Genomic DNA, 23,202 nt, shown 5'->3' on the forward strand with positions numbered 1-23,202 from the left:
TCCTACAGCTTGTTTTTGGGCAGTGACTAAACCTGAATGAAATAATATGGAGGCATGGTACTCCCCCACCCCCCCACCCCTCTCCTGTTCCATCTTTTTTTCCAGCTTTAACCAGCTATACATCTGTGCCCACATCTCCCTTCCTCCCCATAGCAGCAACCCAACAATTGGCTTAAAGCAGGCCTGGGTAAACTTTACGCAACCCGGGCCGCGATCTGCAGACCGCAGGCCGAAATCCTAACATACCTGGCCTCCTCCTCTCTCTTTTTCCCTCCCTTCCTGCAAAGTCGTGAGCAGGCGATTAGCTGGGGTTAGCTCACCTACTCACCGCATCCTGCATCATGTCTCCATGGTAACAGGCCGTCATGGGGCGCGTCACATGACATGCCAGTGTACCACATGCTGGCAGGCAGTGTGTAATATGCTAGCATGTCCCGACGGCGTGTCATGTAATGCCATGTTACCATGGAGCTGCGACGCAGGATGCGGTGAGTAGGTGTGTTAACCCCCGCTAATTGCCCGCTCACGACTCTGCAAGGAGGAAGGGGGTGGAAACAGAGGAATCCTGCCACCTATCGGCAGGCCAGATGTACAGTGCATGCGAGCCGTAGTTTGCCCAGTGCTGGCCTAAAGTGTACCAGAGCTGAGATAATATAAACGTTTTGTACATACCTGGGTCTTCCTCCAGCCCCATGCGCACAGACCGCTCCCACGCCACTGTCCTCAGCCTTCCCCCTCTTTGGTACCGGGTCCCGTAGCTTCAGCCAGTTGCGGCCAGTCTGCGCAACAGAAGTGCGCCCTCTACGTATCTCTGCCTTTTTCTTTTACAATGAATCCCAGAGCTGCCCAGTGCCATACATTGCTGGGTTGCACGAAGTTCACACTATGAGAGCTTTTCTGAGCACTTGTGATTTTAAAAGTTCTTGCTAATGTTATCCTATGCAAGTGTGATCACACTGGAGCGATGTGATTTTGTAAAAATCCCCCATAGCATTGCATTAGCAGGAGCTTTTAAAATCTCTAGCGTTTAAAAAGCTCTTGTAGTGTAAACTGGCCGTAACTTTGGGGTTTATCCAGCCCCTACCTTTGACTACATAATATACTGTAAACCATTTGGTTTTAATGTTCTGGCTCATCGGTGTACTGCATGTATAGAACTGTTCTTTCACAACTTCATCATCATTATTATTATTATTATTTTATTTATTTATAAAGCGCCAACATATCCCGTGGCACTGTACAAAGTAGGAAAACAAGCAAGGGATACATAATGATAGACAATAATATACATCAAATATGGACACTGGTACAAAATACAGAGCTGGTGATTACAATAGCAGATTTTACATGATGAATAAAATGTATAACAAAGTCCAAGCTATTAAATGAATAACATTCCAAGACACAAAAGGGTGAGAGAGCCTTGCCCTTGCGAGCTTACAATCTAAAGGAATGGGGTGGAAACAAGAGGTGGGGAAGTATACAGTATATATACAGGCAGTGCGTGATTAGGTGATTTAGTAAAGAGTAAAACTAGACATGAGGTTGAGGGATGGATGGCGTAAGATAGAGCATATGCTTGTCGGAAAAGGTGAGTTTTGAGGGAGCGTTTAAAGATTGCAAAGGTTGGAGAGTGACAGATGTGCTGTGGAAGGGCATTCCAGAGGAGTGGCGAGGCACGTGAGAAGTCTTGTACACGTGAATGTGAGGAGGTAATTGTAGAAGAGGATAAAAGAAGCTCATGTGCAGATCTGAGATTGCGGATGGGTTGGCATCTGGAAACTAGTGAGGAGATAAATGGGTCCTGCCGAGAACTTCTATTTATATAACCCAGATAGCACAATTTTCCAGGTAAAAGGCAGCAGAGGGGTGCTTGCTAACAAACATTTTTCCTATTCATCAATGTAACGTCAAGGTCATCAGCAGTCAGGAATGTGAAAGTGGAGCAGCAGAAACAAAGGCCTTTGAAGGAGTGAGAGATATGACACATAGCTTACTATAAGGTTGTAAGTGGGATTTATTGCACAACAGCAGGACACGTGCAAAAACACAGATATACATGTCTGATATGATCTACGATGCAGGTGAGTGCCCCACAGGGAAACATAGCTCCGCACTGAGGAGGAGGGAACAGAAAATAATTATGGGTCTGCTACCAGAACAGATTCCTACAGGAAATGTTAGTCACCCTCGTCTTTTTTATGCATGCCGCGGTGTGCTTGAAGCACTTTTGATAACTGGGGAACATAGCTAAAGATTAACACAATATTTTATTGTATCAGATGTAAAGAGAGGAAACGGGACAGGAAAAAACAAGAAGTTATCTCAAGTCCCGTCTGAAATCGCAGCGCTCCTTATAATAAATGTACTACAAACTATACAGATAAGGTTGACATTACAAAGGCTTTACTGTACCTTTATCCCAGTGACCTGCGCTTCCGCTGTTTACAATACGTTTATGCAGGGCCGGTCCTGGACTTTCTGCTGCCTGAGGCAAAGATCGTAAAGGCGCCCCCCCCCCTGGTATAAGTTAGATAAGTAGGTGCCCCCAGTACAGGTTAGCTAGGTAGGTGCCTCCAATATTGGTAGCCAGTATAGTTGCCCCCAGCATAGGTTAGATAGGTAGATACCCCCAGTATAGGTTAGTTAGGTAGGTGCCCCCAGTATGGGTAGCCAGTATAATTGCCACCTGTATAGGCTAGCTAGGTAGGTAGGTGCCCCCAATACAGGTTAGATAAGTGCCCCCAGTATAGGTTAGATAGGTAGATTCCCCCCAGTATAGGTTAGATTAGGTCGCTGCCCTTCAGTATAGGTTAGATTAGGTAGGTGCCCCCAGTACAGGTTAGATTAGGTAGGTGCCCCCGGTATAGATTAGATAGGTAGCTGCCCTCAGCATAGGTTAGACAGGTAGCTGCCCCCAGCATAGGTTAGACAGGTAGCTGCCCCCCAGTATAGGTTAGATAGGTAGCTGCCCCCCAGTATAGGTTAGATAGGTAGCTGCCCCCCAGTACAGGTTAGATTAGGTAGGTGCCCCCCAGTATAGGATAGATAGGTAGCTGCCCCCAGTACAGGTTAGATTAGGTAGGTGCCCCCCAGTATAGGATAGATAGGTAGCTGCCCCCAGTACAGGTTAGATTAGGTAGGTGCCCCCCAGTATAGGATAGATAGGTAGCTGCCCCCAGTACAGGTTAGATTAGGTAGGTGCCCCCCAGTATAGGATAGATAGGTAGCTGCCCCCAGTATAGGTTAGATAGGTAGCTGCCCCCCAGTATAGGTTAGATAGGTAGCTGCCCCCCAGTACAGGTTAGATTAGGTAGGTGCCCACCAGTACAGGATAGATAGGTAGCTGCCCCCAGTACAGGTTAGATTAGGTAGGTGCCCCCCAGTATAGGATAGATAGGTAGCTGCCCCCCAGTGTAGGTTAGATAGGTAGCTGCCCCCCAGTGTAGGTTAGATAGGTAGCTGCCCCCAGTATAGGTTAGATAGGTAGCTGCCCCCCAGTATAGGAGATAGGTAGCTGCCCCCCAGCATAGGTTAGATAGGTAGCTGCCCCCCAGTATAGGTTAGATAGGTAGCTGCCCCCCAGTATAGGTTAGATAGGTAGCTGCCCCCCAGTATAGGTTAGATAGGTAGCTGCCCCCCAGTATAGGATAGATAGGTAGCTGCCCCCCAGTATAGATAGGTAGCTGCCCCCCAGTATAGGATAGATAGGTAGCTGGCCCCCAGTATAGGTTAGATTAGGTAGGTGCCCCCCAGTATAGGATAGATAGGTAGCTGCCCCCCAGTATAGGTTAGATAGGTAGCTGCCCCCCAGTATAGGATAGATAGGTAGCTGGCCCCCAGTATAGGTTAGATTAGGTAGGTGCCCCCCAGTATAGGATAGATAGGTAGCTGCCCCCAGTACAGGTTAGATTAGGTAGGTGCCCCCCAGTATAGGATAGATAGGTAGCTGCCCCCAGTACAGGTTAGATTAGGTAGGTGCCCCCCAGTATAGGATAGATAGGTAGCTGCCCCCAGTATAGGTTAGATAGGTAGCTGCCCCCCAGTATAGGTTAGATAGGTAGCTGCCCCCCAGTACAGGTTAGATTAGGTAGGTGCCCACCAGTACAGGATAGATAGGTAGCTGCCCCCAGTACAGGTTAGATTAGGTAGGTGCCCCCCAGTATAGGATAGATAGGTAGCTGCCCCCAGTATAGGTTAGATAGGTAGCTGCCCCCCAGTGTAGGTTAGATAGGTAGCTGCCCCCAGTATAGGTTAGATAGGTAGCTGCCCCCCAGTATAGGAGATAGGTAGCTGCCCCCCAGCATAGGTTAGATAGGTAGCTGCCCCCCAGTATAGGTTAGATAGGTAGCTGCCCCCCAGTATAGGTTAGATAGGTAGCTGCCCCCCAGTATAGGTTAGATAGGTAGCTGCCCCCCAGTATAGGATAGATAGGTAGCTGCCCCCCAGTATAGATAGGTAGCTGCCCCCCAGTATAGGATAGATAGGTAGCTGGCCCCCAGTATAGGTTAGATTAGGTAGGTGCCCCCCAGTATAGGATAGATAGGTAGCTGCCCCCAGTATAGGTTAGATAGGTAGCTGCCCCCCAGTGTAGGTTAGATAGGTAGCTGCCCCCAGTATAGGTTAGATAGGTAGCTGCCCCCCAGTATAGGAGATAGGTAGCTGCCCCCCAGCATAGGTTAGATAGGTAGCTGCCCCCCAGTATAGGTTAGATAGGTAGCTGCCCCCCAGTATAGGTTAGATAGGTAGCTGCCCCCCAGTATAGGTTAGATAGGTAGCTGCCCCCCAGTATAGGATAGATAGGTAGCTGCCCCCCAGTATAGATAGGTAGCTGCCCCCCAGTATAGGATAGATAGGTAGCTGGCCCCCAGTATAGGTTAGATTAGGTAGGTGCCCCCCAGTATAGGATAGATAGGTAGCTGCCCCCCAGTATAGGTTAGATAGGTAGCTGCCCTCCAGTATAGGATAGATAGGTAGCTGGCCCCCAGTATAGGTTAGATTAGGTAGGTGCCCCCCAGTATAGGATAGATAGGTAGCTGCCCCCAGTACAGGTTAGATTAGGTAGGTGCCCCCCAGTATAGGATAGATAGGTAGCTTGCCCAGTATAGGTTAAGTAGGTAGGTGCCCCCTCATAATGGTGGAGGGGGGAGCCGGAGCCGCGGTGAGGGCAGCCCGACCTCTCCCTCTCCCCGGGCCGCCCTCCATGCTCCCCCCTCGGAGTGCAGGCAGCAGAGTTAGCGCGCAGGGAAGCGCTGCTGTACAGAGCCTGTTACTCACCTCCCTGGATCCGATCGCCGCTCCCGCCCTGCTGGTCTCCTCTCTGCAATGTAGCCGCTGATAGCCGGCTAGGCAGAGAGGAGACCAGCAGGGCGGGAGCGGCGATCGGATCCAGGGAGGTGAGTAACAGGCTCTGTACAGCAGCGCTTCCCTGCGCGCTAACTCTGCTGCCTGCACTCCGAGGGGGGAGCATGGAGGGCGGCCCGGGGAGAGGGAGGGAGAGGTCGGGCTGCCCTCACCGCGGCTCTGGCTTCCCCCGCTATCACAGCCAGTCAGCCACTTCATCTGGTGCCGCCCCTCCACTTCCTGCCGCCTGAGGAACCCGCCTCACCCCGCCTCATGGGCGGGCCGGCCCTGCGTTTATGGACTGGACTTGGTAGTAACGTACATGCAGTGTTCATTCAATAGTCTTTTTGTTCCCTTCATGTTCAAGTTCAGCCAGTTTATTATTGTTATGGGTATGTAATAAGTTACAAGGGAAAAGTCACAAGTGTGATCTGTATTCTTTTATAGACTCGAGCGCATGTAGTCATGTAAATACTGAGTAACTAAAACAAGATTGATTTTCTTAGAGATGAAGTCCTAAAGCTAGCCAAAATGGGGGCATAATTATAGGGGAGCAGCCGCAGCAATCACAGGGGGGCCCAGAGCATGGGGGGAGGGGTGACCACTAACCTTCACTGACTCCAATACAGGAAACTATACTCCAGGTCAGGTGTTTGTGTGGCTACACTTGTTATTGGTGGAAAGATTATGATGGCCACAATTGTTTTATGACCCTTGTGAGATGGGCCCCAGGCTGAGAGGGTCACCTAGGGGACGCAAGGGAAAGGGTGTGAACGTTGGAGGGTCTCATAAAAGTTTTGCTGGGGGCCCCCATGATTTTTTGTTAAGCCCCTGAGCATTCGCTGGATCCCGGGAATTACCGTGTTTCCCTGAAAATAAGACATCCCCTGAGAATAAGACCTAGCAGGAATTTCAAGAATGCTTGAAATATAAGACATCCCCCGAATGTAAGCCCTAGCAGCAGCCCACATGACACCAGCAAGTCACGCTGAGCACAAAGCCTGGATACAGGAGAGCAGCAGTATAATGTGAGTTCTACAGTCCTGTATATGTGTCAGGCAATTCATGTTTTTGTTGGAGCCAGCCCTCCTGATCTGTCGTGATAAGCATCAGCAGCATTTCACCTCTTCACCTTTTCCCAGGACAGACAGCTTATTGTATCATAACTCTGGGGGAGTTCTCTGCCTGCAAGAAATACTCTTACCCACATGATCAGCAGAATCAATTTCTTGTGAGAGCCAATATCTGCAAACCACACATGCCACATGCAGCTTCAGGACTATATAAAATATTAAGCTATATCCTACTACATTGTACCCCAAAATTCAAAGAACAATGGGCTGGAGAGCAGAGGCGTCACTAGGGTTGGTGTCACCCGGTGCGGAAACTCATGGCGTCACCCCTTCTTATCCCATAAACCTGCAACCTCACCTGGTAGTAACAAAGATTGTCATAGGGGGATGTTAAGATGATCACCATGTGGCCCTGGTGGCCTCTGAACTCTGTTATCAGCTCAACGCAGAGCAGCCAGAAGAGAGAAGAGCAGGAGAGATATACATCAGGCACTAGCCTGGTCTGTATTTACACAGCCGTACTCCACTCTGCATTAGCCTGGAGCTTGTTGTCACGCCCTCCGCTGGTGACACCTGGTGCGGTCCGCACCTACCGCACCCACCTAGTGACACCACTGCTGGAGAGTTGAGCAAGGGCAAAAAATGGCAGGAAGGGCTAAAACTAAAACACAAAGTCACACATCTTCGATAACTAAAGGCCAAGACACGGCGTACAAGGTCATTTCAAGTTGGTTAAAAGCCCTTCTTTCACAAAATTTATTCAGCAATTCCAGACTTTTACTGACATACAGACATACTATGACATACATTTGGAGACTGTGCATTCTGGGCAAAGGTGTGTTGTATGACCAAAGAATGTTACTATATACCACCTCAATGTACCTCAATGCAGTATTTTTTCTGTTGCTATTTATTGCAATTTATAGGTCTCTCATTCGACATAGGCACACAGCAGCAAATGCTAGGACTCCCAGATTATGGAAGCCAGAACCAATAGTGGACTGGTTCCAGGAAATAAAACTCCTACAATGAACACAAGAACTAATGCTATCTGCGCAGTAGAAGATGGAAGTCATGCCAAAAAGCCCAGATGATGACATAGAACTCAGTCAAACAATTGCCAACAAATTAAACTTCCCATCGTGTAAAACAATATTTCATAAAGCGTGAAATAATAATCCCAAGGTCAACTAAATCTCTATTCTTCCCTCCCTATCCCCTTTGCTTTTTCTTTCACTCCCACCTCACCAAACCGTATATATCCCAACCCACATCCTGTATTCTCCTACATTTCTTCATACCCCTTCTCATGCTCCAATCTCCCATCCTCTGTTATTTGTCAAATCCTCACACAACTGAGTTGCAGTAGGATTTCTTTATTGTTTCCACTAGTGCCAAATTCGGCACAAATCTGCAGCATTTCTCCGCAGGCCAAATATCTGTGCCATCCAGCAGTGCTGGGACAAGGTCCTCCAGCACCCAAGGCTGAGACACCAAAGTGCCCCCTCCATTCCTCCCACCCCAGCCGTCACACACTGATTGCTATTAGACTAAGAGGTGCCCCAGGGCCCCTAACACCTTCATCTCTAGTTATCTGGCTTGCAGTCACTGCCATGTATCCACTTTTCTTATTTCTCTCTGCTTCAAACACAATAGGGGAATGAAAGCTGAGTCAGTTGTGCGCCCCCTCCTACACTGCGCCCTGAGGCTGGAGCCTCTCTAGCCTGAGCCTTGTTCCGGCTTTGCCATTCAGATTTCATTGCGGTGTGAGTCTGTGCTGCATGCTTCAAATATCTGCAGCACGCAACCAAATCCCTAAGCCATGCATGGCAAGGCTTAGCAAATCGGTCTGCGTCTTCCCAGCACAAGAGCCGTGGCCAAATCAGAAATGTCGCAGCTCCTAGTGGAAACCGGCCATTCAGTTTTTCCTGTACCTGTACAGAATTAAAAAAAACCCTGCTACATGATGTTACAGGCAACAGGCAGCATTTGTCATTTGGAGAAGTGTTATGCATTGCAAATCTAATAATAACATGTTTGTTATACAAGGCGTGAAAATGCCTAAAGGGTAAACATTTTTTTTGCTACAGTGTTATCTAGCCAACTTAATATTTGTTGTAAGCATACGCCTTTTTTTCAGTTCCTGTTACTTCTGTTAATCCAAATAAAACTTTGGATTAAGAAGGAGGTTATGGTCAGATGTCAGAAGCAGTACAGGATCATCAACAAAACTATTCTAGGCAGCTGCCTACGGCCTGGGAGAGTCTAGGGGCCTGGTGGATGCTAGCCCCCTTCCAATCCAACTAAAAAAGCAGGTGACCATCAGCGGTGGGCAAAAAGTGCTATCTTGCCTAGGGACCCATTTTATCTTCATCCTTTTTTGGTCGGGAGGCCGGATATTGTTTTGGTGATCGAGAATTGGTAGAAAAAGAACTGATGAGAAACTATTGCCTTGATTCACAAATGTCTGGTAAAACTGTCATGGGCAAGGAGCGCACTGCAGTTTTTACATTACCGCAGTCAGGGGAGTAGCGGGCGTTACACTGTCATTGCAGCTGCGTTGCAATGGAAATGTGTAGCATATACAACACGTCTTTCCCTATAGTAATGGGGATTTCGGAAATAGTGTAACACCCGCTACGCCCCTGGCTTTGGTACCGGAAACGTTTTACCAGACTTACATGAATCCGGTCCGAAGGGAGCACCACTGAAAATATGGCTGATAGTCGAACTGCATTCCGGCACCTCAGATGAGTGACTTCTTTGAGTTTAAAAGTACCCCGCATAGAAACTTGTTTCAGTGCAAAATGTGAGGACCAGAGTCTAAGAGAATAGGGACCTCTGTAAAGGCTGTTTCACACCAGCAATGATTATGCCGCGATTTTTGGTGTGAAACAGCCCTTTGGCTAGGTCCACACTAGGCATGGTTGCAGGACGGATGCTGCAGTCCGGGATCAGGGGAAGCACCACCAGACCGCAAACTGATCCGTTTTCAAAAAAAGTGCATCAGTTTTGCATCAGTTTCCGTTCAGTTTTTTACCCCCCAAAACGGACAGAAACGTCTCTATCATTAGGAAGGTAGTAGGAGGATTTTTTGGGCAAATAATAAAGTTCAGGCTATCCGTTTTTTCATCCGTTTTTGGTGCTATTTTGCCTGTAGAGATGGAGTTGCGTTTTCCCATTGCTTTTGACTATCCATCCATGTATCTGTGGTCCGTAAAAATGCAGCAATTCCGGACCTTCCGTTCAGGTTTTGAAAACGGGTCCCTGCAAACGCAGAGGGGTCAGTTTTTTTTCTTGGGTGAGGGCGGCTGCTATTCTTAACATTCGTATCCGGGACTCCAATTTTCATCAGGGCTGAAAAACGCAGCCACGGATACGTTTCCGGACCTAGTGTGGACTAACCCTTAGTGTTATTTAACTTGGACATTGCAACTAACTTACTTGTTTTTAATGTAAATAAAGCTGTTTTTAATGATGAACTTTCACCCAAGTTTGAACTTCCTCCCAATCAGTAGCTGAGACTCCCTTTCCCACAGTAAATCTTTATCTTTTCTTAAAGCGGATCCGAGATGAAAAACTAACTATAACAAGTAACTTGTCTATATATCTTATCTAAAGTTTACACAGCAGATTTGGCTGCAAACAGCTTCAAAAGTTTATGATTAAATAAATATTCCTGTGATGAGGGCAGCCATGTTCTGTTAGTATCTCCAGCCCTTAGCCTGTGACTATCAGCTTGCCTGTATGTAAATTCAGTCCCCTCTCCTCCTCCCTCTGCCTCAGAAATCAATGCTTGTAATCTCCTCCTCCTCCTGCCCAGACTGAGCTCCCATAAGCCCTTGCTACAGTGCCAAGTAGTGATGGGTCGTTCGCGAACGAGCCGGCTCTAAGAGCCGGCTCTTTGCTGTCAACTAAAAGAGCCGGCTCTCAGTTTTAAAAGAGCCGATGCCTCAGCCGCCCCACACAGCTCTGATTTGCCATGTAATAATGGGCGCTGAGGCATGCTGGGAGATGTAGTCCTCCTCTTGCAGCTTGTAGGAGTGTATGGGGCGGAGCAGAGCAGTAACAGGAGGGATTGCCCAAGTCAGCGAAGCAGTCTGGAGTTGTCATGGAGACGGGGGCGGGGCTTTTACTCCGATTCTGAGTGGTGTCCAGTGATATTTAATGAAGAGCCGATTGAGAGCCGTAAGAGCCGGCTCTTTAATGGGAGCCGATTCAGAAGAGCCAATTCTCTGAGAAGAGCCGGAATTCCCATCACTAGTGCCAAGGCACAAAAGGAGCTGTGGGCGAGGCTTGTTTAGTTTATAGGGAATTAGAGTATTAAAACAAAACAATAAAAGTATTTGGCTTGAGGAATGCCCTATAAACTATATGAAAGGAACACAATTATGCCACGAGTAAAAGTTTATCTCGGATCCACTTTAAATAGTTAATCAGGCAGGTTTGTATGGCGGTCTGATATTGTGGTGAAACCCCTCCCACAGTGTGATGTCAGGACCTTGGTCCTGAGAGTTTGCTGTCTGTGAACCTTGTTGCATTGTGGGAAATAACTTTTTCCAACTGCCAAGCAAGCAAAGTCTCCCTCTGTGCATAGAACTCTCAGTAAACAAACCTTACGTACAGATCACTGGGCAGGACTAAAGATGTCACCACCAGTGATGCACTTCAGAGTGTAAATCAAAGAAAGGAAAGATTTTACAATGGGCAAAAAACGCTGACTTAATAGTCTATAAATGAATATTGTAAACAAAAAAAGCAATTTTGTTCATTATGTTATTTTCACTACAGTTCCTCCTCAAGCTTGGTGTTTACAGACTCCTAGGAGTGTGTGAGGGGCTACAAAGGACCGAAAAGCCCGCTTACTAAAATGTTAAGCAAAACAAAAGTTTGCCTCCTTAAAACGCAAGGTATGTGCGGTAATTCCGATTGGAGTGAGCATATGATGTCTTCCATGATGTTTCACTGCTGAATATGCAAATCGTCCTTTGTTGTCCCTGTTAGCTTTAAGGTTGGTAAAATACTACTGAACTCTGTCCGTACCCCCCTCTTACAGCCCTTATGCTTGCGTCTATTCTGTATTGTTACTATCACTGTAGTAACTGAGGCTAAGGCCAGCTAACTGTCTGTCAGTTTTCCTTGGTGGGGCTGCATGGAGATCACTTGTTTAGATCTGCCTCTCCTGCTGTGAACATCATGCGATTTTCATGAAGAAGCTTGAGGGGGAGTCCTATTGGCTACTATTTAATAAAAAAATGGTCCCGTTCATACAGATATGGAACCAATTTAGAGATTACATGAAGGTAGATTTACGAAAAGAATGTCCATAATTGCTGCCTATGATTTTCCTTTAGCTTATTCAGACTGATTTGTCTTATATGATATTTGCAGATGTGTAAAAAATACGGTAAGTTTATCATTGCTGCTTATAGCTCAACTTCAAAAACTCCCATCACAGAAAAAGGCGTGTGCACTTTCACTGTGGCCAGGCTGAACGCAAAGAGCCTGTTATGGAGTGTAATGGTTTTCATAAAATCCTGCTCCTGCATTTTAGTCTGTGACCCCCTAAGTACTCTTTCCATACGTTCTGAATGAGCAGGTCGGCAGAATGCATTAGTTGTGTTGTAAGTAAAAGGAAATACACTCACAAGTCAGGCTGTAAGGGATGCCACCACCAATGCAAGCCTGGGGAGAGGTTTGGCGCCCCTCTATGAGGGCTTGAGCTGGACAAACTCAGCCATTTACTGTCATTGGCCTTCCCATGCCAATATCCTCTGAAAAGGTCCCACACCAATATCCTCTATCTTGCGACCTCCTTCTTTGCTATATTGATTGAAGATCCCTGCCGGCTGCTGCCACACATCGCCGCTCACCACCGCCAGCGCTGCTATACTAAGTATAGCAGAGCTCAAAGCATCTTTGAATTTGGCACCAACGGGGAGCCGACAGAGATTTTCAATCACTGTAACAAAGAAGAAGGTCGCAAGACACAGGATATTGGCGTGGGAACATTTTTTTAAAGGTATAGGTAAGTATTTCTTTTTTTGTGGTTGTGTTTTTATTTCATTTAACCCCTTATGGAAATGGGTATCATTTCTCCTAGGAGGGGGGTGGACATCTGGGGGTCCCCTTCTTAAAGGGGACTTCCAGATGCCACCATGAACACCGCGTTGGCGGCCCCTCTTCCTCCTGGGCCACCGGAGGTGGGGAAGAGCCCCTTGTCCGTGAATTGGACCAGGGCTCCAGGGAGGAGGGGGAGGCTTGGCCGCCCCCTTCCCTCCCCCGGAGCCCCCCATACCATGGACCATGTGGGCTGGTATAGCTCAGGGGGTGAAGCCCCACTCGGCCAGAGCTCCACATTCTGGCTATCCCAGTCTGCATGGGGTACAAGGGGTTAAAGAGGCTCGAGAGGGAGGACCCCAAGTAATTTTTTTTAATTTCCCACACTCTGTACATTTAAAAAAAAAGTTTAAAAAATAGGTAAAGTTGCCAGGGATCTTCATACAGCCATATTGCGGCTGTATTGCGATCCCTGGTCAAAACGTTGCGACTCCGGAGGGGTTTCCAGGGGGTCCATACGCACTGTGTACGGAACTCCCTGGAAACCCCGTCATGAAAATCATTGCGGTTTCTTTTGATATATGTAAATTTACACTACTGTTAGGTTTGCTACATCAACTGCCATTTACCGCATTTTAATGTATACGTTTTTGCTATGAAAATGTAAAATCGATTTTCTCAAAAACTATGAGGTCTTTTTGAAAAAAAATGTTCCTCTTGTACCCACGGTCCCCCTCCACATACCCTGCAAATTTGTTGTTTCTAGCATGTAAGGGGGCTTTGCTAGTAACCGTTAGGGTATTGATTTCAATGTCAATAATGCGAGCGCAAATTTTTTAAAAATAAATTTACATTAAACAAGAACGCCGAACAGCCAATGTTCGGCAAGAACTATTCGCCAGCAAACTGTTCGAGTCATCTCTACTCCTAGGCAGGGCCATCCCTAGCACTACTAAGTTGAAGTACTCTCCATTGTTATGCTGTAGAATGAAGTGGGAAATTATTATTTTTTTAATAAATTGCTAAGACACATGTAGCACCCATCTGTATTTATAGCAGTTTCATAACAAGAAACTTTCCTTCAAATGCCTTACAAAAAACGTAGTAACATTGGAAAGTTATTTGAGAGTGAATTCCCTTAAATGAATATGCTTCTATGTTTAAAAGCAGGTCTCCCTTTCTTATACAGATACAGAATGATGTCCTCCTATGTTCGATTTGTAACAGTAAGTTAATAAAATCTCTCAAAATTTTCAAAAAGGGCATCCGACGAGTCATGTCCTATTTTCATGTCATACCTGTAGATGAAAGCCCCATCTGCTGGGTATTCCTGGTTTCACAGGGACGCTGCTAAAGAAAAACAGTGCTGTTTATCATCTGGACCTCTTTCGCTTGTTTTTTTGGTCAACATGACAAGTGACTTGGAGGTGGTCTTCCAGTGGGCAAAACACTGACAAACTTCCAGCTACTACATGACGGCCAATGTAAATACTTATGTTTATAGCGAATAATCCCTCGTACTAGAAAAGAAAACTAAGAACTAAATAACTAAAAAAAAAAAAATCACTGCCTGTCCTAATTTCAGCCACCTGTTTAGGCCATGTGATGTTTTAATGCAGGAACATTTTACAGCCCAACATTCAAGTGAATGGAGCACGACTGCACTGCCATACATTAGTCAATGTGGCCAAAAAATAGATCCTGCTCAGATCAGAATCTGATCAGACGGATCTAATCCTTCCTCACACTGCAAGAAGATTTTTAATAGATTTCAGCATGAAACCTTCTTGGCAGTATGATTCTTTCCCGATTTTAGTGTCTAAAAGCAGTGTAATTTTTTTTTTCTGCTTGGAAACCCTAAAATACAGGGGGTAAAAAAATCACACCCCTAAGAGATCACCTTCACAGAACTCACTGCCCTGGGATTCAGCGCTGTATTTCTTCTTCCTGTCCTCTGGGAGGCGCTCTATCTCTGTAGTGGGATCCTCGTCTGTTGTCATGTGACAGATGGCAATCTCACCTGAGACACGGGGAGCCTTGGAGGCCCCCGAAGAAGACAGGCTGTCACTGTCCGGATCCAGGGGAGGTGAGCTCTGCACACTGCACCACTGTGCTCTCTCGGAATCGGGAATACCGCCAAGGAGGTTAAAATCTATCCACCCGCAGCATGGCTCTGTTCAATGCAGTACGACTTTATGGGTTGTCAAACTGCTGCTGCACCTAGCTCCCTGGCGATCGATTTCTTTCAGCCGGTATGATTTACCGATTTGATCAAATTTGACTGTAAGTATTGAACTGGTCACTGGGTGTGGCTGTACACTGTTTAGGAACAGGTATTTAGGATTTTGATTTTCCTCTAGATGCTAAAAACAACCTATGGTAACTGATGTTTAATCATAGATTCATCGATCCTATGGGTCAGGCATGCAGCAAAGCTCAATTGACTTATCTTACTAATATCATAAGTGCGAAAGTTTGGATGTTTTTTACTCAATCACATAACAATGGCTGAACGGATTTGAATGAAATTTGGCACACACACAGTACATTACCTGGAATAACATATAGGATACTTTCTATCCCCATAACCAAAAAATGGGCGGAGACAAATACAAATTTCACTGGGAAAATGTAAACTGCAGTCATTCTAACACTGTTAATGGCAGGATTCTCAAACTTTGCACAGTTGGTCAATGGGTGACTGGGATTAATATTCTGAAAAGTGAGTGGAGCCTTTAAAAGCCAATCAAAATTCACCTATTGATTTTCAAGGGGAATATTTATTTGCTGCCATTCTTGCACTGTTAATGGCACAAGCCTCAAACCTGGTACAGTTGGTTATTAGGTGACTGGGGTTCAAATTCAGAAAAGGGGGTGGAGCCACAGCCAATCAGATGTTTTTATTTCAAATTATTGATGCCAAAGACAGCAAAGCTTCCAAACTAGGTCAATGAGTAATTGTGTGTTAGGGTTAGAAAAAGTGGGCGGAGCCAACACCAGCCGAATGCATACCCGTGCAACACCGGGCCAACAGCTAGAGCTCAATTAAAGTGTTTTAACAGTGGAAACAAAAAATAGCTTCATCATTGCACACCAGAAACCAAACGACTGACAGTGCAGTGGAAATATAAAAGACGCGCCAGACCGTAAGGCGCATGCAACACAGGTGGCCATCGTGCCATTTGACACTGCATTGCAATTCGATTCCCCCCGATGCGTTTGTGATCCCATTCATTTATAATGAATGGGATCACAACTCAAACTTACAGGAATGCATGCAACCATGCACTGCAATTTCGTGGTGTATCACGATGCATAGATGGTGATATCTGACAGCGCAGTCTATGCACTTCTGATGTCCCTGTAGATTGTGTACACTGTGCGTTGCTTTAATGCGATCATCGCAGATGGAAAAGAGGCCTTGAGCTCCAGGCATCTGCCGCTTCTGGAGAGCAAATGGGCAGGTTCTGAACTGACAAATAGGTTGCCTTCCAAAAAGTGTGACCATGAAAGAGGACTTGAATTGTGAGTTTAAAAAATCAGCAGTGTTGCAGAGGGAAATGGTTTGCAAATGGGTTGCTGTTGCATGACCATGATTGGGCACAAGACTGTAGTGGAACTAAAGTCATTTGGTTTTTCTGCATTCACACCCTCTCTTTTCCTCACACCTTGCACCAAGTAAATATTTTCACTTTAGTATCAATAAAAACCTTTGGTGAGCCCCAATTTCCATGCAATGATACCCTACAAGGAGTGCCAGAGTGTAGCACCTCCAAAGAGGGATTTTAACAGGAAACATGAGTTTTGTCAAGAGAGTGCGATGTCCCACTGACTTCCAGGAAGACCTTGTAGAAAAGTAACCCAGGTGCTCCACGCATCAATGGCCACATAATTCAGTTGAATCTAAACCACCTCTCCTCGACTCTCATGTGTTTTACTTATTTGTCAGTGTAAGAACAGTAATACTGTGCAGAAATACCAAGTACTCAGAATAGAATAGAAATAATGTAACCTCCAGCATGTTTTTAATGTCTGTGACATCACAAGAGACCAATCTTTCCATGCAGCCAGCAGAGTACACATATGGATTGGGGGGGAGGGGATAGACAGCATTGTATTTCCTGTGGCAGCAGGAACGTAATGCAATGGATCGGGAGAGCGTTGATGCGCATTATGTCCACGTTGCGTCAGGTGCAGTGAAGCACACAGTCAATGAAAAGTATGTTTCACCCCTACAGTTCACTTGCACTTTTACCAGTAATGCAGTACATTACCATTCCGCAACCCGTTAAACTGCAATGCCCCTATCGCACTGCGAATGTCGCATAGGTGGTGCATTGCCGTACGATAAGCTGCGTAACAAAGCAGCCGTTGCACTTCCCCGCTACTCTGAATGGCGCATTATTTGGTGTTCAGCGTCACTTTACACTTCAGGTTAATAAACCCTACCTCATGTCAAGGGAGTTAACTTAATGCTGCTCCCCCCTTCCCCTCCTCGTCACATTCTGTAGCCCTATTCACAGCAATTTCATATTACAGCACATAATAGTTTTTTTAGTAAAAAAAACCTCCTGAGTACAATTACTTTTCCCTCTCTTGTGTAAGTAATAAACTATTTCCTGCTGTGCCTGTGACATGTTATTTTTTTTCCATTATACCTCTAAACAAAAACTATTTGCTCTGTGAAAAATCTCTTGTGCTGATTGGAGGCTGAGTACAGCCGGCACATTGTTCTTCAAATGGGCTGGCTGCTCAAAAAGACATGGGACTGAAACCACCTCTGATTTCAGCTCAAACAAGCAATTGATTAATGAATCAACCACTTCTCAAGGCACATTCCATCATTTTCTTCATTCTACTCTATTTGTCATGTTCACAAGACTTTTTCTCATGTACAAAGACCATTGATTATCTGGAAAAGTTCTCTGAGATGTTTAAATCTTTCTCTATTCATGGCTCTGTAGGGGGACTGTTTACACGGTTTGTGTTTTGATATCATTAATTTTAATTTATTGCGGGACAAGCCCTGGCCGGCAAACATAATTGCAATTTAGTCAAGTTGCTTTTATTAATCCAGGTTTGCAGAGAACGGGTCTTTTTTTCCACACATAAATCTTCCCTTATTTCCTCAATGAATAGCCTGTTCTTCTGTTGTTCAGAACCGCGTGATAATTGTCATTAATAACCGCAAGGGTCTGAATGCAACTGACAGCCTTTAGTTTTTGATCTTTCCGATCTTCCTCATCTTGGGGGTATGACGAGTACAGCATCCAAGATAAAAGAGACGTCAGCTGTATTGCCTAATTACTGGAATACAGGCCAGCGTTTGACAGAACCAGGAAACTAGTTCACAAAAATATAACGAGATTTATAGAAAGCAAGCCTGCCTCCACTGGCAATAAAGGTCTGTGCTGCATAGCCTATACTTACTACAGGATGCACGTTAATGGTATGTAATATGTATTATCAGCAACAAGTGCCCATATTTTTGTAGACCGGTTAATTGATGGTTATGATTTTTCTGACGGGTCCGATCAGTTACTGTTTTCTCAGATAGAGGTTTCCATCCCAAGCCTGACTCTGGATTACCGCTAAGGAGGTTAAAGTACAGTACCTGCTTTTCCTGTTTGTGTGAACTCCACGCTAGAGCCTTGCGTCTTGTTGCGACTAAGGCTAAGTTTGGCGCTTCTGTGTCCCTCTAGGGGCTCAAAACAGAATGACCAAACGATGCAAACTGATGACAAACACTTTTCTGCCCAGTTGAAGGAAAGCAATTAGCATTGACTAACCGAGATGTCCCTAAACCTTAAAGAGAAACTGTGACCAAGAATTGAACTTCATCCCAATCAGTAGCTGATACCCCCTTTCCCATGAGAAATCTATTCCTTTTCACAAATGGATTATCAGGGGGCTCTGTATGGCTGATATTGTGGTGAAGCCCCTCCCACAGGAGGCTGTGTGGACTACGGTCTCGGCAGTTTCCTGTCTGTGAACCTTGCATTGTGGGAAATAGCTGTTTACAGCTGTTTCCAACTGCCAAAAAAAGCAAGCGGCAGCTACTTCCATTGACATCACCTGCCAGCAGTAAAAATGTCACCATGTGATAAATGTCAGAATGTAAATCAGAGCGGAAAGATTTTACAATGGGCAAATACTGACTAAATCATTTATGCATAATTATTGTAAAATAATGAAGCACTTTTTTTATTCATCATTTTCACTGGAGTTCCTCTTTAATTGTCGATGTATCACTTTGGCTCTATTCACTTGATTAAAGTAATGGATCGCCAGCAGTAAATATTCTTGTTAGAAAAAGTAGCTGTACACAGTCCATAGACTTTTATTGTAGTTTTGTATCACCGCTTTTGTAAGTGATAATCCGTGGGAATGCTCATTTGGATTTCGTGGAATTGAAATTTCTACATTTCCAATCGGAAATACTTCATTACCATAATTCGCTCATTTTAGCCCAATCACAGAACTTGGAAGCATTGGACCAATCAGATAATGCATAGTTAACTCAGAAGTATTTGGCCAATCAAAGAATGCAGAAAATGACCAAAAAAAACTCGGAAATCAGAAAACAAAAATCAGAAAATGGAAATTTGAGGAATTGGTAATTCACATTGGCAGAAATCCGAATTTCTGCAGAATCGGAAATTAACATTTCTGACCATCCCTAGTGATCTGTGGCAAAAGTGGCAAACAGGTTGTTTAGAAAAAAAAAACAATGTATATAAATTGTTGAGCAACAGAGGATGCAGGATTGGGTGAGTTGCATAGCTGGTGCGGAGGAGTCAGAGCTATAGGTGGCACTGAGGCTGAACTCAGCAGTGGTTCAGGGAGGAGACCCTGGCCACTAGTGACCCTCCATTAGTGACCGCTCTAGACAAGAGTCCCCAGCAATTATGCTAAAAGGTAGGTGCCTTATCCAGCCCTGCTGAACACCATTACTGATGTGTGTTCGGGAACGCCATAACTTAAAGTGCAATGAATCTCATAATTTCTTCTTTGCTCAGAAAGATTATTTACAGCCTTAAACCTACTACCACAAAAAAATTGTAGCAGAAAAACACTCAAACAGTTAAACACAGCACTTTGTTCTTCAGGGGAAAGCTCCATCCTTAAGGGGAAAGCTTCTGGCCGCATCCCAAGAGGTGATAACATTATCTTTTGTTTACTAAATGTATCTAACAAAGGAATGTAAACATTAGCAAGGTGCTGCAACTGATCTCTATCTCTTTGCTTCTAGTATGTGTACAGTTGAGAAGTGATCTCTAGATAGATTTAAATATGTAAGTACTGTAGTATGAAATAAAATGCAGTGGCGGCTTTCAGAGCAGATAAACTGAACTTGAGACCTTTTTTTAACCAGTTCCAGATCCTTGGTATGTAAATATACACCCCTGTGTATTTCACTTGCAGATCAGATGCATATATACATATATATATATATATATATATATATATATATATATATATATATATATATATATATATATATATATATATATGCATTGTTTACTTAATGCCGCCGTTGCCACTGTTTCTGTTTGCAATCACCGCATCCCCGTCTTTCCATGGTCGAGGTATGAGAAACAGTTGGTCTCAACCCCGTTCACCCTGCCTGTGATGAATAGAAGCTTGCGGCAGCGAGACGCACCTCTCATTCTTAAAGAGACTCTGTAACAACAAAAACCTCCCCTGGGGGGTACTCACCTCGGGTGGGGGAAGCCTCCGGATCCTAATGAGGCTTCCCACGCCGTCCTCTGTCCCACGGGGGTCTCGCTGCAGCCCTCCGAACAGCCGGCGACAGAGCCGACTGTAGCTTCAATATTTACCTTTGCTGGCTCCAGCGGGGGCGCTGTGGCGACTTTCGGCACGGAAATAGACGGAAATACCCGATCTCCGTCGGGTCCGCTCTACTGCGCAGGCGCCGGAAACTTGCGCCTGCGCAGTAGAGCAGACCCGACGGCGATCGGGTATTTCCGCCTACTTCGGAGCCGACAGCCGTCAGAGCGCCTGCGCAGGAGCCAGGAAGGTAAATATTACGTCACCGCTGCACGGAGGGCTGCAGCGAGACCCCTGACGGATGGAGGACGGCGTGGGAAGCCTCATTAGGATCCGGAGGCTTCCCCCACCCGAGGTGAGTACCCCCCAGGGGACGTTTTGTCTTTACAGTTCCTCTTTAACCAAAAGAGAACTGTTACATGGTTGAATGGTGAACTTCGTGTAGTGCCATCTTGTGGGCAAAAAGTAAAATACATTCAAATACACCGTAAGGCACTTTTACTTTCAAAGATTTAAGAAATATTTATTATTTTACCCCTTTCCACCCCTACACCATAGTTACCAAAATTAACCTTACAAAAAAAAATTACAACAACTAAAAAAAAACAAAAACGACATAAATAGTTACCTTAGGGACTGTTTAAATATGTATGTCATGAAGGTATATTATGGTTGCTTTTGTAAATGAAGGCTTGTAATTATTTGTATAGTATACAAAAAAACACTAAATGGAAAAAATACACCTTTATTTCCAAATCAAATATTATTGCTATATATTGTACTAGGGACGCAATTTAAACTTTATAATAACCCAGACAAATGGGCAAATAAAATATGTCTGTTGTATCTACGATAGCACATTTTATTTTTAAAGTACATTGGCTGAAAGCCAAATTGTGGATTTTTGCAATGTTTTTTTCTTCCTCCCTGTAAAATACATATAAAATAAAATAATTCTTAGCAAAAAGAACTTCCCAAAGAAAGCCTAGTTTATCCCACACAAAAAATATATAGATAGTTTTAGTGTAATAGGTAGCAATAAAGTTATTGGCGAATGAATGGGAGGAGCGTGATGTGAAAATTGTGAAAAGTGGTTAATTTGTAAACAGACCATATAACTTGTACACACAAATATGATAACTGTATGGGTCATAAAACATAGGAAAACACATTTTTATTGACTGTAATGTCATCGTTTTATCCCATTTTAATATAAAGAAGTCTTAAATGTGTGATAAAATCATCTTTTTTCTCTATATGCAGCAGTTGGCCCTTGTCCTGTGTGCCGTGTTTGGGATATATAAAATAATTTTCCAGGTTTTTTATGTTGGCCTTTGATATATTTATGTGTGTTAAGTAATTCACTTCAAAGACATCTTTTTTTGTCCCAAGTTAAATAAAGCCAGTTTTCCTAACCTTTAAATGGGCTTCAAAGGATAACTAAAACGTTGTTCAAAGTTAGTTGGATACAGGGAAATTCTTTGTAAAAACATAATATGTTAAAGTTAAATATAATTTAGTTAATTTTATACTTACCTTTCTTCTACAGGCAACGTGTTCCAGGTCCAATTTGTACAATGTGACCACAAACAAGCGGGCTGTCCAAATCTCCTATGTTTGGAGCTGCTTCCTTCCAATCAGAAGTTTCTGCCTTTTTCACCCTATCATCCGGTCAGATGCACAGAAACTCAAATATAAAGGTCTATTTAGGAAAGTCGCCTAAAGTGTAAGTCTATTTGTACTTATAAAATGTTTTTACTAGACATTGCAATATACTGTACTTTATTAAGGTCTGTCTTGAGATACTGACATCTTACTGAAGTAAGCAGGGCCAGATTTACCATAAGCCACTGTAGGCACGTGCCTACAGGCGCCTGATGATCCCCCCCCCCCTCCCCCGAGCACCTCCCTCCCTCCTTCCCTATGCAGAGTCCCGAGCAGAATGTAAATGAGAGGTTACTCACCCGGCTCTCGGCATTCTACTAACCAGATCACTCTTCAGTCGGGGGCATCTCTTCAATACTGAGGTTCCTCTAGCTACCTAATTCTTGGAGACACCTCTAGCTACTTAATATTGAGGACTTATGGCTACCTAATTCTTAGGATCACTTGTAGCTGACTATGACGGCCAAGGGAAGTAAAGGAAACGTGACAGCCAGGTCAGCCAGCATACTTGTGGTGTGGTTCTGCTGCGGTTCATGGATGGCGAGGTCTAGGGTGCCAGGACAGCTGTGCCTATAGGCTCCTGTGATGTAAATCCGGGTCTGGCAGTAAGAGCTGGTACTCTTGTCTGGGTACCTTTACTGATAGTATACTAGCTGCAGCAAGTGGTGCTTCTAAAAGTTCTCTATCTTCTCCTGATTTGTAAAGAGTTATTTTGCATTAGGAACATCCCTTCCCAGCTCAGCACGATAATTCAGAGTATATCGTAATACTGAGACAAGCAGCAGCCCTACCCATTGAGCCTGAGCAGGCAAGTAAAAATGGTGCAATATGCGCCTGTTAATTTAGGTGCGGCTATTGGCTGCAATGTAGCAGGTGTAATTTGGGTGCTGCTATATAGCGGCTGTAGTGGCGCATGGAGGTCCCGAAGCTGCAACACTCATATTCTACTATCCGCATTACCCTGTGCCATTTTTTTAAGGGCAACTTAAAAAAATAATATATATATATATATATATATATATATATATATATATATATATATATATATATATATATATATATATATATATATATATATGTATATATATATATGTGTGTGTGCATGTATGTATATATATATATATATATATATATATATATGTAGCCTGATGTTTATTCCTCCAGTTGTTAAAAACAAATCAGTCCCCAGATGTCATTGTGGCAGAGTGTTATTGTACTTTGTTAGTCATCGCTAAAAGCAGGAACACATAAGGCTTAATTATACTATTAT

At 44.5% G+C, this 23,202-nt stretch overlaps 1 long non-coding RNA gene across 3 annotated transcripts in view; it reads left to right on the top strand.

Annotated features, from left to right (window-relative positions):
• LOC137536049 (uncharacterized) overlaps nucleotides 1-23,202 on the top strand; it is a 490,360-nt gene that overhangs the window by 298,010 nt on the left and 169,148 nt on the right. For all 3 annotated transcript variants that reach the window (XR_011024508.1, XR_011024507.1, XR_011024509.1), the window contains exon 3: nucleotides 21,817-21,993. This is a non-coding gene — a long non-coding RNA (uncharacterized lncRNA). The remainder of the gene's footprint in view (nucleotides 1-21,816; nucleotides 21,994-23,202) is intronic.

This window comes from Hyperolius riggenbachi, chromosome 10 (genome assembly GCF_040937935.1).
Source record: "Hyperolius riggenbachi isolate aHypRig1 chromosome 10, aHypRig1.pri, whole genome shotgun sequence".
NCBI classification, from domain to species: Eukaryota; Metazoa; Chordata; class Amphibia; order Anura; family Hyperoliidae; genus Hyperolius; species Hyperolius riggenbachi.